Below are 19,749 nucleotides of genomic sequence, written 5' to 3'. Positions count from 1 at the left end.
GTGTGTGTGTGTGTGTGTGTGTGTGTGTGCGTGGCGAGCTGCTGCCACACCCAGTCTAAATCTGAACATGGTTATACTTCTGAAAAACAACACACACTCCAGCAGACTGTACTGTACACTGTCTGTTTGTGTGTGTGTGTGTGTGTGAGGTGAGTAGTTAATTAGCCAGCGTCTAAATTAGTAAAAACAAATCAACTGTTAGTTATGTGTTAGATATTTAAAGCTCCAGTGTGGAGGATTTAAAGTGAATATAAAGCCTGGTATCTTTCAGTCCAGCACCTTTGGAACCAACAGTAAGCCTTCAGACATGGCACCTAGACTCTCGGTCTGTTCAGACAGGCCTCTTAAAGGGATAGTGCACCCCAAAATGAAAATTCAGCCATGATCTACTCACCCATATGCCGAGGGAGGCTCAGGTGAAGTTTTAGAGTCCTCACATCACTTGCAGAGATCCAAGGGGAGAGGAGGTAGCAACACAACTCCACCTAATGGAGGCTGACGGCGCCCCAGATTCAAACGTCCAAAAACACATCATTGAAACCACAAAATATCTCCATACTGCTCGTCCGTAGTGATCCAAGTGTCCTGAAGCCCCGACATAAAAAGTTGTTTGGAAACACGACATATGAACTCTGTTTTTAGTCTTATGTCAACACAACTCCACCTAATGGAGTTGTGTTGACAACTTTTTATGTCGGGGCTTCAGGACACTTGGATCACTACGGACGAGCAGTATGGAGATAATTTGTGGTTTCAATGATGTGTTTTTGGACATTTGAACCTGGGGCGCCGTCAGCCTCCATTAGGTGGAGTTGTGTTGCTACCTCCTCTCCCCTTGGATCTCTGCAAGTGATGTGAGGACTCTAAAACTTCACCTGAGCCTCCCTCGCCATATGGGTGAGTAGATAATGGCTGAGTTTACATTTTTGGCTGCACTATCCCTTTAAATGTGGGTGGGGTTGTTGTCACTCACTGCTCCGTACAGCACTCGCTGCATTTCCTCATTCAAGGTGGTAATAATGTAATTTACTGTGAAATATTACAGTTGCATATTGTGACTTTATTTCTCCAGGGGAAAGTCCTGTGTTTTGTGACCCCTCCACCCTACTTGCTCATCACTATGTGGGATATGTACGGATTTTGGTGCGTTACTTTTCGTAGGAAAACAAACAAACAGTGGGCGACAACTTGGGTCCACGTTTACTTCCTGTCGACTGATGTCATTGACTGCAAAACTTTCCAAGAGCAAGTACAAAAGGATGCATTTAGTTTATGTTTCAAGTGTCCTCAGTCATGTAGTTGTGACATCACAAATTCAGAGAAATCCTGACAGCTCATTTAAAGGCACAGTTTCTGAATACGAGCTGTGTGTTTCTGAGTGTTTGGATTCTTTCACAGTATTTATATCGGTGCATCTACACCTGCTTTATTTTGAAAAACACAAGGAAAAATGACTTTTCACAATAAGAGACCTTTAAGGATTATTGTTGTCATAGTTCAAAAGTCTACTGATGCTCTCTGTGGAGTTTTCCTTTATGGAAGGTTTTATTTTCAGTATTGATAACCAGCACTGGTTGATCACAGTCGGAGCACTGATGAATAGATTTAAACCCTCAACTTTTATTTACTGAAGTAAACTAATGCTGATTTGTAAACAACACATCATGCATGTGTTTGTTTTTAACACTGGGAGCGGCAGGCTTTTATTGTGAAAAAACTACAGGAAGTGTTGCTTTACTTGTCACTCTGAAGTTTCACTACATCCACTGTGCAGGTCGTGTTTTCAGTTTGGTTTGTTTGTTTGTTTGTCAGCATGTTTACTGAGAAACTGGTGTCCTGATTTGTATGAAACTTGTTTGAGGCCGTAACGAGCCGACGACTCGCTCCACTCTGGAGCAGCTCCGAGTCACCGGGCGGAGACACGTCACTGTTGTTTACATCATGTGATGGAGCGTTCGGCCTCTGCAGACGTCTGAATGTTCGTCTAGTTTAAAATCAGTTTGAGAGATCTGAAGCACTTTGGCTCCTCTTCCTCACTAAAAAGTGAACAAAACAACAAAGACTGAAAACAATACACAAAAGATCACTGGACACAAACTGTAAACAAACAAACAAACAAACTGTGATGTTGACGCGGATGATTCAACAGATGATAACAGAAAGTATAATGACATCAAAGCTGCAGATTAATTCAGTCCTGAAGATGAAGACGAACTTTAATCAGTTAATGTGATCGTCATAGTTATTAGCATCATCAGCTCAGCAGGAGGTCTGAGGAGGAGGAGGAGGAGGAGGAGGGAGACGGAAGGGGTAGAAGAAGAAGAGGTGGAAGTCAGGAGAGACAGATGGAGGAAGATGAAGGAAAGTGGAAAACGGAGGGAGGAGGTGATTCTGGAAAAGAGAAGGGAAGAAAGGAAAAGAAGGAAAGAATGAGAGGAGCATGAAGGAGGCAAAAGGGAGGATGAAAGAGAGAGGGAGAGAAGGGATAAAGAAGGAGAGGAAGAGGAAAGAAAGACAGAAGAGGAGAGAAGGACAGAGAAGAGGAAGATGGAGAAGGAAGGAAGAGGGATGAGTTGAAAAGAAGGAAACGGATCAGAAGAGAATGATGGAGGAGATTTTGTTGGAGGAATAAAAAAGGAAGAAGGGATGAGCAGAGGAGGAAGGAGAGAGGAAGAGAGGAGGAGGAGGAGGAGGAAGGAGAGCGGGAGAGAGGAGGAGGAGGAGGAGGAAGGAGAGGGAATGAGAGAAGGGAAAATGGGGGAGAAAGTGTTGGAGCTTAATCCACTGAGCACCTGAAACTGGGTCACATTAACAGAAGATACTGTAGTGTGTGTGTGTGTGTGTGTGTGTGTGTGTGTGTGTGTGTGTGTGTGTGTGTGTGTGTGGTACTGTGACAGCTGTTTAACACCAGCAGAACATTTAGGCTGATCCAGGAAGAACACTGAGAGGAGAGGAGACAAGAGGAGAAGATGATAGGAAACAAGGAGAGGAGACAGACAGTATCAGCTGTATGTGTTACTGACGATATAAACCAGTGAAACCAGTCAGAATCAGACTGGAACCAGTTTACTGAACAACAATGGCTCAGAGGATAGACAGTGTGTGTGTGTGTGTGTGTCACTCAGCTCTTTGTTCCCTCAGAGAAGTGCTTCCTGTTCCCAGGAGTTCCCCAGACGATGGTGATGATAAGGCCCAGTGTTCCCAGTAAACACGCTCTTCATTCTCTCTGCTGCTTCCAAATATCACCAGTGTGTGTGTGTGTGTGTGTTACAGTGGCATCAGATCTAATATGAAGACGTTCAGCTCGTTTCATTCGATCAGACAAATAAAAAGATTCAGAGCTCTCATTAGTCCTCTTCACACAGAGCCGCCATCAAGTCCCGTCTTTACGCCGCCTTTACACGTTTACACAGAACCAAACGACGGCGGCATCATGTGGCTCCAGTGTGTGATGTCAGACAGCATGATGACATCACAGAATCTAACGAGGCGTGACATGTAACACAACAGCGTTGGCCTCTAGTGTGACATATAACATACGTGTCAGCAGCTCTTTATAAACAATAACAATGACATCACATGTCAATAACAATCATTTAGTGTCCCTGTTATATGGCGGCTGATCTCGTCCTCTGCTCGGAGGGTAAGGAGCTCCTTGACCTCACTGTTTGAGTTAGCTGCTAACTGCTATCAGTTAGTAAATTAAATTGTCATTTGTTGGCGTTTCAATCTGACGCCGTCTGGTGGCGTTTGTCATACTGCTGCAAAAGCGTGGCTGTTTTTCATCAGTGTCTGACGCAGAAATTGACGACCAAGCAGCAGTATTTGACGAATGCGGTGGGTTGGAGAAGCTCAGCTTGTTTTTATTCGTGAGTGGCCTAACTAATAATTTAGGATTTCACTTCATTCCCATAACTTCCTGTTAATTCCCGTTGAAAGTTTCCACTTTGAATATTCCCAGATTTTGCAGCAATCTCAGCCGGAGGTCACCGAGCGGTCGTTAAGTTTCACCCGCTTTATAATGAAGCTAAAACACACATGAAGGAACACACAAACACAACAGCTGTTTGAACCGCCTCTCACTTCCTGTCCATCAGTGGATAACTCCTACAGGCCACTTATGCATGTTGCCACGGTTACCAGAAGATCATGGATTCAACCTTTGATTAAAGTAAATGACGTGTTTCTGACTCTGAGCTGTTTGAGCCCGAAGACATTCCAACATGGCGTCGAGTTCGTTAACAGTCTGCCCTTTAATGAACGTGTCCTCCAGCAGCGGCGTGATGTTTTTCACTGAAACACCCCGACCCACTTCACACTGCGTCTGTGTGTGTGTGTGTGTGTGTGTGTGTGTGTGTGTGTGTGTGTTATTGCCTCATGTTTCATCACACAATGAAATGAATGACAATTATTTCCTACAGAAATTAATTAGCTCTCTGCAGCCCCCCCCCACCTCACCTGGATCTGTCCTAACGAGCTCCATATCTGCCGTCAAATCAAAAAAACTGATCATCAATTAAAAGAACAATCATGGAAGAGAAAGAAATAATTGAACGACAGCTAATAACATTTATGAATGTTCTCTCTGTAATTATAACCAGCAGTGAAGTCCATGAACCAATCAGAGAGTCAGAGAGGAGTTAACGAACTTTCCGTCTCCGTCTGCCTCCGGCCGCCGTCACTGCTAACTGCTGATCTGAGGTCAGAGCGGCCGCCGCTGCTGTGTGATGAATCTGCTGAAAGAAAACAGATCCTGCAGAGTAAATCTGATGTGAGAGATGAAGAAAACAAACAGTCTGATTGGATCAGTGTCAAACCAAACATCCTCCTCCTCCTCCTCCTCCTCTTCTTTAACACACACAGACATGAGACACATGTTGATATCGTCTATCCAGAATAAACCTCCATAAATCTGCTCAGAGAAAAGACAAAGAGATATTTCCAGTTTTCTTCAGCTGATCGTCGTCTTTACGTCCAAACAGCTGCTCACACATCGTTCACATCTGTGATGGACACACGCAGCAAAACATGGAGACTAATACAGGCAACAAAAACAACATGGCAACAGCATACTTCCTGTCAATATTCCCAAAGCATTATGGGAACTATAATCCCCAAAATTCAAATAAATTCTGCAAAACAGTTCATGGCAGATTACACAACGGGAACCTTTGTGCCAAGTCATAGTGTCTGTGTGTTCATGAGGGTCCATTTCAGTCCATGTCACGTAAATGTCAACATCCACCCGTGACCGCAAGTGTCCGCCCCGACCCCTGTGCACATGTTGGCGTGCGCATGTTGGCGTGCACATGTTGGCGTGCACATGTTGGCGTGCAGCCCGTTTTTTGTGAGCATGTGGACTGTTGGTTAAGGGAGTGAAAGTCCAAGTAGGACGGGTGGAGGGGTGCTGGATGGATCCAATAACAGCCGACTTTTAGGTGCTGGCCAAACGTAACCGTGTGTGTGTGTGTGTGTGTGTGTGTGTGTGTGTGTGTGTCAGCTAAACATGACCATGATATATGGACAGTCACAAAGGGGCGGGGCTTAGCAAAGGGCCAATTAATATCCATATTTATCACTCGATCAGAAATCGTCCGTTTGTTCAGATTCAAAATTTTTATTTCTGTCAAAACATTTCAAACATTCAGAGAGTTCATTTGAAAAAAAAAAACAGCTGCTGCAACTTTTAGTTTCTGATAAAAACAAAGTAAACTGGAGTCCACACACACACACACACACACACACACACACACACACACACACACACACACTGTCGGACTGTGTGGACAGCAGCAAACACTGTGTCCATGTGAGCAAGCAGATGATTACTGCTGAGCAAATACAGACTCTCAGCTGGCTCAGACCACACACACACACACACACACACACACACACACACACACACACACACACACACACACACACACACACACACACACACACTCAGTGATAGATGTATGGGCAGATATACACAGCAGCAGGTGGAGAGTAACAAGCTGACTGGCAACTCGGAGGCGTGTGTGTGTGTGTGTGTGTGTGTGTGTGTGTGTGTGTGTGTGTGTGTGTGTGTGTGTGTGTGTGTGTGTGTGTGGACAGTCCACAGCAGCCGCACAGACAGAACTATGTGAGGAGCAGTTTCAGTAATACTGGAGGAAATCTGAAGAAACTGCAGAGACCAAAATAACCCAAACACACATTCTTCAAATCTAAATTTGCTTCAACAGTTTTTCAGTTTAAGAAAATATAAACAGAGAAAATCAGTGAACGACTTGATGTTAACGAGAGACGTTTGTGTGGTTTGGACGTTAAACTCCCTGATAGACCTTCTGTCCTCCATCAGTCATATCATTTGTTACTATTAAATATTCTTTTTCAATGAAATGACGACTTTTGTGTTTTTACAGATTTTTGCTTTTATTTTGTGTAAAACGAGAGAAGATGAGACAAAACTTTATTTTGAGGGAAACTGTTGTGCAGCAGCTGCAGTAAAGCTCAGAGGAGTGCAGCAGGAACAGTAACATATGCAAATATATAAATACAGCATGGGACAAATGTGAAAGCAGCAAGGTTCAAAATATATAAACTAGTCGTGTGAAATATTAGAAACTAGAATAAAGTAAATGTAAAATATTCTGGAAAAGTTATTGAAAAGTTTTGAGTCATGAGCAACTGGTGAAGAAATTTAAATAATTATGATGCTCGCCATGGTCGACGTGTTTACAGCGTGACAGATTATCATCTGCCACCGTCTGTGGTGTTGTGTCTTTTATCAGAAATAAAACCAAACCCATTCAGTTAACTGTCACGTGTCAGCGGCCATGCTCCTCAAGTAAAAACTCTCATTTAAAATACTAATACTCCTCTCTAAATTCAGAGGTTTTTGCAGGTCCTTGAACGCAGCACAGCTGAACTCTTCTTTTCCTTCCTCAGCAGCAGTTTGTGTAGTTTTGAGAGGCAGGTGGGAAATAAATAACCAGAGCAGAGCTGGAGGTGTGTGTGAACACTGGACGCTGGAGTTGTAACTGTATCACAGAATCTTCTGTGACGGACGGACGGACGGACAGACGATGTTTAGTTTAAGTGTCAGAAACATTCCTGTGTGTTCTGCTTCCTGTCACTGAGACAATAACCTCTGAGACTTCAACACTCTGTAACTCCCTGTGTGTGTGTGTGTGTGTGTGTGTGTGTGTGTGTGTGTGTGTGTGTGTGTGTCAGTGATAAATGTACGTTGTTGTCCTTTAAATCTTCTCAGAATAATGTTGCTGCTCCACACTTGTTATACAGTGAGTGGTATCAGTCGTACTGGTCGTCATATTACTGTATGTACTGACTGCAGCAGTTTAAAGCAGGACACACACACACACACACACACACACGGAGGCCTTCAGCTGTGTGTGTACCTCATGTTGAAGATATTTACTGCTGAGAGCTGCTCTGCTCTTCGTCTCTTGCATAACAACAAAAACACAAACCCCGCCAAAATAAAGTACACACAAAGTTTCCTTCATTATTTAACAAAGTGTTTGTTGGTGCTGAAGATAAATTCATGAAGTCGTCTGACAGCAGAGATTTTCAACATGTGTTTATTGTTCCTGATCGTCAGAGACTAACATGTCTGCTCTCATTTTCATGAACACAAATAATGTCAGAAACATAAAGGGTTAAAGTTCTGGATCAGAAACACAAACTAAACGTGAACTGAACTGTAAACACACACGTGTGTGCAGATATATCTGTGAGTACAGAGACATTAAAGAGAAGGAGTCGTGATGCACGATGTCTTATCGGCCTGCCCCACTTGGATTTGTACCGCCTTAACTTTGGTTGTTGGGCGCTGTTAATCATAAGAGCCGACTGGCTGCGGATCATCCCGACATGAGAGGACGGCTGACCGTGTGCTGGTTTTCAAAGACTTCAGAATGAGACCAGGTTGGAATCTTGTGAGTTATAATGAAGCTGATTGGTGTTTGAAATGGTCTCTATGGAGACATGATCAATGTGTGTTTAACCTCTCTAACTCCACCAGGACACCGACGTCCTCGCTCCCCCCCTCCTCTGTTAAATGGTATCTCCCAGGTGCACTACGTCATCAAACCATGTGATGTTTGGTATTGCCGGATTCAGGAAGCTCTCGACTTTTCAAAAATAACATCATTTTTCTTTTATTTATTATGTATTTGGCACCAGAGCAGCCTAAACACACACAGTCCAAAATCGCGATGAGTGGTGACAAGTCATGTCATGCCGTTTTTCGAAGGGAAAAGTTAAAGGATTACTCACGATCTTATGTGGAGCTGTTAGCAGGGACTTAGCTGGTTTATAAAAGGTAAGAGTCTCACTCCTACCACTATTTTTGGCTGAGATACACCGTCTAGAAAGTGGGATCATAACTTTCACGTTTCATATGGCTTTATTTGGTGATATTTTATGGTGTTTCTGTGTCATAAACAACATCAGCTATCATAATCACACCTGATTTCAATAAGGTACAATGTTTGAAGCTGGCTGAGTGTTGTTTGATCACTGATAGTACTGTTTTGAAGCAGAGTGACCCACTTGTCATTTGGAGCTCCGCCTGGATCTTCTCATGGTAAAAACACTGTAGAATGGTCATACTTTGAGCAGTCTTCTTTAAATTTGAAACAGGTGTTCATTGATAGTGTGCCTACAGCCCCACAGTGTCATTTACCTGCTCAGATGAAGCCACAGACAGTTATTCATCCTGAAACACATTTTTTATTTTATTTTAGGCAAAATCTTCAGTTTTTTACTGACTTCAGAGGCCCATTACTCTGTCTCTGTATCACCTAGAGTGTTTCTGACACTTTCACAAGAAACTTCAGGGAGTTTTCTTTCTGGCAAGACCTCATGCATGCATGTAGTCAGAGCGGTTCAGAGGCTACAGTCATTTTAATTTGGGTATGTCATTTTAGGCGTTTCTGCTGCAAAATGGGGGTGGAGTGCAGTTAATGTGTGTTTAATGTGTGTGAATCAGTCAGACCTCACAGAACTTCACAGAAGCTCCATCGCTGACCAGTGTTTGGGAGGTGTACCTGCAGAGCGACACACATCTATAAATGTGCCTCGACAGATGAACCATCTGTCTCTGTGTCTCAGTTTGTGTGAATGTGTGTATTCATGTGTAGAAGTGAAGCGGCAGGTGTGTCTTGTTTTTGGCGCCCCCTGTGGTGAGAGTCAGTCACTGCGTCAGTGAACAGAAATATTTCACATCCAGTTTTGTTTTTTACTGCAGGTGAAAAAATTGAGGGGAAAACTTTCCACCCCCCCCCCCCCTCTCTCTCTCTCTCTTTGCATCATCCCTCTCTCTGCTCGCTAACAGCTGCCCTACATATTGAAGGATAGATATTGTTGCATCACCACAGACTGCACAGAGAATCACACACACTGCAGAAAACATGATACATACACACACACACACACATGCACACACGCACATTCAAAGAGATGCCTTCACACACACACACACACACACACACACACAGAGGTGGATTAATTATTATTCGGTTGCCAAGGAGATGATGGAAGAACGAGTAAATCTGTCAGCTCCCCAAAGAGATGAAGACTCTTCACACTCTTCATCCTCCCTCTCTGGCTTTATCTCCACCTCGCTCTACCACTCTAACCATGGGGGGGGTACATATTATTATCCTTTATATTACATATAATTGTTACCATGGTGACGATAGTCCAGGCTTAAAGGAGGGTCTTGTTGTGTCAGTCGTCTCAGAGCTGAAGCGATTACAGTTGGTTAATACTTTCGTCCATCGATCAGCTTCATCATCATCACCATCGATTAATTTTTCAGTCATCAATATTTTATAGTCTGAGTGTATGAAATGTGTCAGACTGTGAGGAGGAGAGGGTTAGCAGAGTTGAATCAGCTGATTTTCACTAAGATAACAAACTGACAGCTTCACACCAGACGCTCTGACTTTTATTTCAATCAATCAATCAATCAATCAATCAATCAATCAATCAATTGCTTTATTTGTCCCCAGTGGGGCAAGTAGTTTATTTTTTACACCAGTTAACAAAAGTGTTTGTTCTGAAGAAAGACAAACAAACAAAATGTAATCAGCAGATTTCTGACTCAGATTGTTTTGGTTTGTTTGCTTTTGTTATTTTCTGTTTTTGGCTCGGTACAGACGAGACACATTAAAATGAAATCACCGGATGTTGAATTGAGGTTCTCATTTAGATTTTTTTTTTTTTTTTTTTTTGGACCGAAATAACAAACTCTGAACAGACGAACTTGATGAGAGTTAAACTCACAGATTGCTGCTGCTCTGGACGTCTGTGAGTTCTGACTCGTATTCTTTTCACCAGTAAAGAAACTAGTGTTGGTCCTGAAGACAGAACAAAATGAAATCAGCAGATTTCCAGCCGAGGTTCTGACCTGTATTGTTTTATTCATTTATTTTTAACAAGAAAGAAAATAATTTAGATTTTTTGCTCCGTTTGTTTGTTTATTTGTTTTTGGCTCCGACTTAAAAAAGTCTCATCAGCATTTTCTTTTTTTAAAGATAATTTTTAGGGCTTTTTTTGCCTTTAACTGAGAGTTGTCAGTGTGACAGAGAGAGGGGACAGCATGCAGCAGCGAGGGGCCTTAGGCTGGAATCAAACCCACGGCTGCAGTGGAAAGGACAAAGTCTTAGCACACTGGGCACCTGCTCGCCCACATGAGCTTATAGACGCCCCTGGATGTTCTGATTTATTCTGATAGATAAGCAGCTTCACCTTTGTGCAGAGGAAATATTTGTGTATTTGTTGTCTCTCTGAAAACCACTTGGGTCAATGCTTGTTGTTTTTATTCATGAACTGAATCATCAGTTGATTTATTAGATTTCCAGTGAAGGTCCTGACTCTCTGTCCTTTAATGAATAAACAGCAGCTGCGTACAGAAGAGAGGCTTCTCAAAGACTGTTCTCTGATGAAAACTCAACTGTCTTGGGGTTTTGATAAATGAAGATGATAGCCTCCACACAGAGGACAGTTAGGAGATGATAGGAGTTATTTTTTATTAACTTTTCCAACAAATAAATAATAAATATAACACGAGGCATCATCTCACAGAGACAGTTTGGGCACATTAAACATGAAAGCAGCACAAATGAACCACACAAATACAATCAAGTTTAGACATGAAGAGATGAGGGTCAGAGCTCAGAGGAGTCCTGATGATTAACAGAAAGAGTCCTTGTGCTGTGGACGTTCAGTGATGTGTGGACACACAGGAGGACGTCTCAACATGTCCACATGGCCCTGAGACACAGTTTAACAGCAGACTCTGATTCAGTGAAGCAGAAGAAGAGTCGACCTGAGCCGCCAGGTGAGCTGCACCTGAGGCACAGGGGTCAAAGGTCAGGTAGTGAGCAGCTCTGTGCCGCAGCAGATATTCACACTGAGACACGTTAAACTGTTTTGTTTTGTCTCTGGTGTAAAACTGAAACAGGAAGGATGGACATACAGTAACTACCAAAATAAAAGCCCTGGTGTTAAAAATATACAGAAACGTCCTTTAATGACAGAATCATCTGTGACTTTATTTGATCGGTAGATTCACAGAAAGACTGATGCTTTCACCTCCTCTGTGTGTGTGTGTGTGTGTGTGTGTGTGTGTGTGTGTGTGTGTGTGTGTGTGTGTGTGTGTGTGTGTGTTTTGGGGGATGGGAAGGAACTAATAAGCTTAACTGCCTCCCCCCTGCCTGTTTCACCCTTCACTGCCCTTCCTCCTCCTCCTCCTCCTCCTCCTCCCTCAGGCTCTGATGGCTGACTGAACAATGTTTAGTGTCTGTCTGAAGGAGCTAAATGGATACGATGGCTCTCCATCTCACACACACACACACACACACACACACACACCTCCTCTTTGTCTGAACTCAGGTCAGAAAAAGCAGCAACATCTTATTTTATTTTATCTCATTGTCCCAGTTTATGTTTAATATTCGTCCACCTCATTCATTCATTCATTCATTCATTCATTCATTCATTTATTCATATTGTTATCCCGATGCAGTCGTCATGACGACAGAGATGTAAAGATGCAATGTCAGTGATAACAGCTGGACTGTTTGATCAGCTGTTCTGAGTGTGAGGAGACAGAATAGAGTTGTAACACACACACACACACACACACACACACACACACACACACACTGCTGAGCTGCTGGTCGACCTGTTGGTGGCGCTGATGAACCTGTCGGCTGCTTCGACCGTCGTTAAACTCACAGCAGAAAAAGAAAAGACAAACATTTAATTTTTTATTCGTTGATTCTCAGTGAAACTTGTGACTGAGACATGAAGGAGTCAAATCAGCTGATATCAAATGGCATTAGGTTTATATATTTTCGATTATTAAAAAAAGGAGCGTTGAATCACTCTGACGTTCTGCATCAGGTGTATTGAAATGTTAGATCATTAAATGAATAGAGTTTAATCAGCAGGAAGTTCTGACCTTTTCATAAAGTAAAGAAGCTCCACACAGAAGACAGACTGAAACTTGAGCTGAGCTCTCGTTGATGTTTAGACTTTCTTTATTTTTACAGTTTTGAATAGACGCTTTTAAAAAGGGTGAAAGACGAACAATATAATAATCGATTAAAACAGCTAATGTCCAGGAGACGTTTGGACTGGGGTGTTTTCATAACAGGAAATAAAGAGGAAAGACCTGCTGCATTGAAGTTGGACCAAACATTTTCCAGTGGAAGCTCTGACTTAGATCTTTAATCAGAAAACTCATGAGATACATCTGCTGATATTCAACTGGAGCTCTGCATTGTTTTTTTAATTTTATTTTAGATATTTGATGACAATAAGCTCATCTACTCATAGAGAAAATAACGAGATAGTGACAGTTAAATGATGAAGTTCACGGCCTCCATTTAGAGGAAAGATTTACAGCAAACAGGAAGTCTGATTAAAGTTAAATCGCTGAATATAAAGTCATGTGTGTGATGAACACATCAGTGAAGACATTTCCACCAATTAACAGTTTGAATCATATTTTAACGTCACATCTCTCTTGTTTGAATTTAAAAGACGTTGTTTGGCCTCTGAGTTTCCTCTCAGATCCTTCATGGCGCTCAGACACACGTGGGTGTCGGGGGAACACGCTGAGGTTCTCTCCTCGACGTTCTTCAGTTTCAAAGGAGAACCTGAGGAAAACATCATTTTCAAATTTGTTCACATTAGTGAGGCGACGTCTGCAGCAGGAGAGGAGCAGCAGCAGCTGGATGAAACCTGAGCGGAGTGTGTGTGTGTGTGTGTGTGTGTTTGTGTGTGTGTGTGTGTGTGTGTGTGTGTGTGTGTGTGTGTGTGCTGCAGTGAAAGGCCCGTGTTGAGTTTCAGGCTGTAATGCGTGTGTGAATGAAGGAGAGCAGCAGACAGATTGAATGAGAGCTGAATGAGTCCGCTAACAGACACTAATGTGTCCGACAGAAAAAACTCAGAGTCCAAGGTCTTCACTGAAACACAGAAACTTCTGGTCAGATAAAAATAGGAAATGTTGCTGCACAGTTTACTGAGTCTTTAAAGTGCTGACTGAGACATGACGTGGCCAAAAGTATGTGGACGCTTTCAGCTTTCTTCAGTCTGTCTGTCTGTCGTCACTTTGTTAAATCTTAATACACACAGAGAGCCGTATGTTAGAGCCGTCAGTGAGATCAGCTCCTCCACAGCTGGAGATCAGTTTTAAGGGTTGTGAGATGATTAACAGAAAATGAAAGTAGGAAAATAAAAATCTGATTACTGCCTCACAGAGTTTATCGTTCACTGAACTTTGCTCTTCTTTCAAACTTCGTACATACAATCACACGTATGGGAGCGGCCAAAGGCGTGCATTTTTGCAAGAAAGGAGGGGCTTCCTGTTCGGTGTGCGTGCCTGTGTGTGTCGTCACTAGTCGACCATCTCCCGTCTCATTTGTCTTCTTGGGTTTGGTCACGCTCTGCGGTCCAGTCGAGGAAAGACAGGAACGGCACTGACACTTTATCCCTGCTACTGACCCACTCCTTCTCCACTTTGAGTCCAGGTTCCTTAGGCTCTTCCACATCTGTCTCTGAGCCTCCTCTGAAGAAACACACGTAAATCTGAACTAGTGAAACCTAACTTAGCTCGTTTGGGGAGCGTGAAGCAGGTTATGCTAACTGGGGCGGTGCTAACTTGTCAGTATGACCGACAGCTGGAATCAAGAAACAGACAAACGTTTTCACAGCCAGACAATCCGACCTCCTGACTCACCTTCCTCTGAGCGAGCTCCGTTTTATTCCGGTTTCTATAAAAGTAGGACGTGATGTCACACAGCGCAGGGTGGCCACAGAGCCACACGACTTCTGCTGGTACGTCCTCAGAGGATCTCAGTGCTGATTGGTTATCACGCCGTGAACTGGTCTTTGAAGTTCAGATTTTTCTTGCAAGTATGACGTGAAGTTGTGCTTCCCCCTTGATTCACACATTTCACATCACTTGCGGCGCCTTCGTCACGCTGCCTGGCAGGACTGCAGATTATTGCGTCTTTACATTGACTTAAGATGGAATTCAATGGTGTGAAGTGTTTTGTTGGCTCCTGGTGTGAAGACAACATCAGGAAACTGACAGCAGAGGCACAAACACAGCAGATTGACAATTAAAAATGTGCGTCAGTTTTTTACTGTATACAGAGAAAATAACCGTGGCACAGAGGAGACTCCTTTAAAGATTAAAATAGCAGAATTTCAATAGAAGATTTGCCATCGATTTTCAACTGGTCACACAGATCTGCATGTTGATGCCCGCGGTGTCACGTTCACATGTTACAGTCACATATGGAGGGAATGCTCAGCTGTCCACATACTTTTGGCCACATCGTGTTTTTGCCTCAGAGACAGAGCGGGCGTTAATCAGTGTGTTTCAGTCCGTTAATAGTCTGTGACAGTTCGAGGAGCCGCAGTTAACAGAGTAATAATAGTACTTAGCAGCTGTGTGTGTGTGTGTGTGTGTGTGTGTGTGTGTGAGAGAGAGAGACTAATCGGATCAGTTACCAGAGTCATTGGTCATATAGCTGGTATGTCTGTTTGTGTGTGTTTAAGGCTGATAATACCCATTTTTAACACACACACACACACACACACACACACACACACACACACACACACACACACAAACAGTGTCTGTATTATCAGTAATAGAGTTGGTTTATCTCAGATGAGCCCCTCCCCACCACAACTGGACTGGACCACACATTTAATAGTTAGCTTTACACACACACACACACACAAATACTCGGAGGTATTGCATTACAGTGGAATTTCAGGCAGCTGGCTGCAGGCTGTGTGTGTGTGTGTGTGTGTGTGTGTGTGTGTGTGATATCAGGTTTCCACCAATAGCAGACCAGCTGAGCAGAGTAAACAGTGGAATGAAAATCTGTGATTGGTTTTCTGAGTCATATAAACGGCTGCAGTTTGTAACCGACTTTGTTGAAGACAAACTGAAGCTGCCGTCACAGTCAACACGATATCAGCCGGTGGTGAAATGGAACAAAGAGTTACGACTGTTAAATGAGCAGATTTCCAAAGGAAGTTCTGACTCGGACACGTCAAAGCTCCAGTGTGTCGATTTAAAGTGAATCTAATCTAATGGTTGTGTTCTCATTACCTCAGAATGAGCTGTTCATATCTCCACAGGGAGCAGGTCCTCGTCTACACAGATCACCATGTTGCACCGCCATGTTTCTACAGTAGCCCAGAGCGGACAAACCAAACACTGACTCTGGATAGAGACATTCATGTGTTCATGTCAGACACCATAGTTAGCAGCCCCTTCATGATGGCTGAACAGCTGCTCCTCGAGTTGACAAAACTCATTTACAGGTTTACAGTTGGTAACCAATGGAGGAGAAACTGGTGGTAGTGGTTGCTGGATACCCAGAGCTATACGACTTTACAAAGCACAGTTAGCACCATCTGAATAGAAAACAGCAGATAAGTGCAGTACTGTAAACGTCCATGATGGAGGAGAAGCTCCTGGACCAACTGGTGGTACTCCCCATGATCCAGCCTCTTTTTTAGGGTCTCATGTACCCACACAGATCTCTGTTTATCTGCTGACAGCCTCTCACCCTCAACCAGAGCTACAGACAGCACCCTCTGCCTCAACATGGCAGCAGCTACACACTGATTACGTGTTTTACCAGCTCAGTGGCCTAGTGGTGGAGTGTCTGCCCTGAGACTGGGAGGTCGTGGGTTCGATCCCCGGCCGGGTCATACCAAAGACTATAAAAATGGGACCCATTGCCTCCCTGCTTGGCACTCAGCATCAGGGGTTGGAATTGGGGGGTTAGATCACCTCATGATTCCTGAGCGCGGCACTGTGCTGCTCACCGCTCCCTCAGGGGATGGGTCAAATGCGGAGAACAAATTTCACACACTCAGGTGTGTGACAATCAGTGGGACTTCAACTTCAACTTCCAACTTTTTTTACCAGTGGTATTCAGTTTACAGAAAAAGACGGCAGTGTGGTGCGCCTCGTGTTTCGGAGGAAGAGCCTCCTGTTTAAAACCTCCTGATCAGAGGACGTGAATCAGAAATGAAGGTCAGCACATATGAGCAGGTGCAGAGTTAGAGGCTGTCTGTGGTGAGCCGAGCAGCGACAGAGAAACACTGATTTGTAACATGAAACATCTTTATTCACTGATTTACATGTTTGAATCAGCAACAACAGGAAGACTCGTCAAGTGCAGAGATTTATTTCACACACTTTCACCATCGTTCAGGAACACACACACAAACTGAGGTCAGTCACAGACGGATATGAATCTGTGTGTCGCAGAAAAACTCTATAAAACCAAATCAGCTCAGTGAGAGAGAGAGAGACAGAGAGAGAGACAGAGAGACAGGGAGACAGAGAGAGAGACAGAGAGACAGAGAGAGAGACAGAGAGAGAGCAGTCAGTCTCCTCTGAGTCAGAGTTACAGTTTAGTGAATAATTTGTGGTGAGAGCCATCAGTTATAAAACAACTGCTGACGACTTGTAGTGTGAACTTCCTGTTTGCTCACTTCCTGTATTTATGTTCTGACTCCTAGTTGGACACACACACACACACACACACACACACACACACACACACACACACCCTCATCAGTTTTTCTCTGTCTGATCCTGGAGGGAACACTTACTGATAATCAATAAAACCTTAACATGACGCTGATTGAATCAATCACTGAACTGATCTATTGATCGATTGATGATCGGAGGCACTCAGGTCTGATCTGAGGTCATCGGGAAACTGATCAGCTGATCGATCAGCTGCGGGGTGTCCGATCAGGAAGAGCACAGCAGCTGCACACAAATCAATACCCTCTGATCAGTTCCAGGTTATTGATCAGGAAGGACAGAGGAGATGAACCAGGACAAAGAACAGAGAGTTTTTCAAACACAGGACGCTTTAAGAACGTTGCTTTAAACTGCCAGTTGTGATTCTGGCTCAGAGGAAGGTGTCAGGATCTGAGCTGCAGCTCATTTGATTAACTACTGATTGTTTTCATTATGGATTAATCTGCTGATTATTTCCTCTGTTGATCAACTGATCGATTGGTTTGTAAAAACACTGATAAATGTTTGTGACACATTTATCATGTTTGTTTAACCTCAGCAGTATTGATAATACAGCGCATTGATTAACATGATTATTAATACATTATGAATGAATGAATGATTTTATTTCAAACCCCATAGAACAACCATAATATAAAACAAATAAGACACAGAGTCCAAACAGAACATGTTCCTTTGTTACATTTCATCTTTTAACTCAAATATTATTTCACTAATATGAAACTGTCCCCAGTCTGTTCACCACCTCATTACATAAATAACATAATTACTATTACTTATACACTTATTAACATGTTATTAACACATTATGATGTTAACATTACTTCACTATTATTTGGATGGACCTGTTTAAACTGTTTATAAACTACAAACATCAGATTTTACTCTTCAAATGTTTCATGTGTCAAAATCAGAATTAGTTTCTTGTGTTGAGACGTGACGAGCAGCTGCAGCGTTCAGTTTGTTATCGTCACATGATCCTGTTAATGAAACCCTCAGGTTTGATCTGACAGAGAGAGTGTGTCTGTCAGCGCACACACACACACACACAATGTACATCACACAGACAGCAGACGGATTGTGTGTCTCAGGGTGAGAGGTTAAAGGTCACATGTCAGAGTGTGTGTGTGTGTGTGTGTGTGTGTGTGTGTGTGTGTGTGCGCGCATCCTCAGGCTGTGTGCAGAACAAAGCAGGTGTTTGAATCCCGGCCGGGACTCACAGGTCAGAGGTCACTTCCTCTATCACTCTGTCACTCCACTCTTCTTCTTCATGCTTCCTTGTTCTGTTTCTATTTTCTCTTCTTCTCTTGTTTCTTCTCTTGTTTTTCTTCTTCGTGGCGTTCAGTGAAACCACGTCTGAGTCACCAGAGATCCTTGTGTTAACACTCGGGCTTCTGTTGTGGCAGATTTGGTGAAACTCAGTTGAATTAAATGTGTTTTCATGATGTGGTTGAGTGTGTTGTTGTGAGCAGAGACATTTGTCTGAAACACAAACTGAAGGAAACCTGATCTGTAAACACCCAACAGTTTATACACTGAGAGATAATCCACACTACATTTCATCTAAATTATATTTCTCTGTTCACATTAACCGTTCATGTCTTAAAATCCTCACAGCTTACTGAGCTGAGCCACGTACACGCTACAGACCAGCCTCCAGCTGGATTCCCTCCGAAATAAAACTGTGTGTGTGTTCGCCCAAAAACCTGCTGCCGATCTAATGTAAGATTTTACATTTGATTCAAATATGAGACTTGTTTGGTCGACAACCCACGAGCTGAATTTTCCAAAACACCAAATCCTTTCGTATGAAATGTGTCGAGTCTTATTTTTTAGAAGTGTTTTTGCCACAACGAAAGAAAGAGTCTAAACGGACAGATTTGTAAAAGGACTCTGGTCCTGGCTTTGAAACATCAAGAGACACAGTGAATGGGATGAAGTGAAATCTGAGATGCTAACTGTGGTTTGTAAAGTCGTATAGCTCTGGGTATCCAGCAACCACTACCACCAGTTTTTCTTCCATTGTTTACCAGCTGTAAACTTGGGCCTGTCCCAACACCCCCCTTAGCCCTACCCCTACATTTGCACGTTCCCTCGAGGGGTAGGGGTGTCCCAATTCCTTTTTGCGTGTAGGGGTAGGGGGCATAACGAGGGGTAGTGGGTATGAAACTAGCCCTTTGGAGCGAGGGACTTCAGACTTGAGGGGTAGACATCACCATGGCTACCACCGAACAAGAGACAGAGAAAAAAGTTCATACATAGCTAACGTTACCATCGTCAGGTTGCTTGTTAGCTAGCTAGCTAGCTCACACTATCTGGCGTCTGTCATCTGTCCTGTTCTGCAAAATTGTCGGACTTTTCACATTATGATAACACGCCAGCTAGTATAACTATGCTGCCTCGTAATGTTAGCTGGTTAGCTAGCTAGCTAGCAGAAATCCCCTGTTGTCTGTCATTCATCAAATGAAGCATGATGAATGTGGCAAACGCAATCGGTAGGATGAACTCAACCGGAAACTCTATTGTAGATGCCGGTAGGAAATGTAGATGGCTCACAGCTTCCTGTTTAAAATAGTTACATACGGTGGTGTCCTAATTCCTAGGGAAAGATTTCAACCCCTACCCCCCGTTGCTTCATTTTG

The 19,749-nt window shown here is 43.2% G+C and overlaps 1 protein-coding gene across 1 annotated transcript in view; it reads left to right on the top strand.

Moving 5' to 3' along the window:
- plxna3 (plexin A3) overlaps positions 1–19,749 on the top strand; it is a 177,621-nt gene that overhangs the window by 82,935 nt on the left and 74,937 nt on the right. The window lies entirely within an intron of this gene.

The sequence above is a fragment of the Epinephelus fuscoguttatus genome, linkage group LG7, assembly GCF_011397635.1.
Source record: "Epinephelus fuscoguttatus linkage group LG7, E.fuscoguttatus.final_Chr_v1".
Lineage (NCBI taxonomy): Eukaryota > Metazoa > Chordata > Actinopteri > Perciformes > Serranidae > Epinephelus > Epinephelus fuscoguttatus.
The sequence above is the reverse complement of the archived record's forward strand: the minus strand, read 5'-3'. Positions and strand labels throughout refer to the sequence as shown.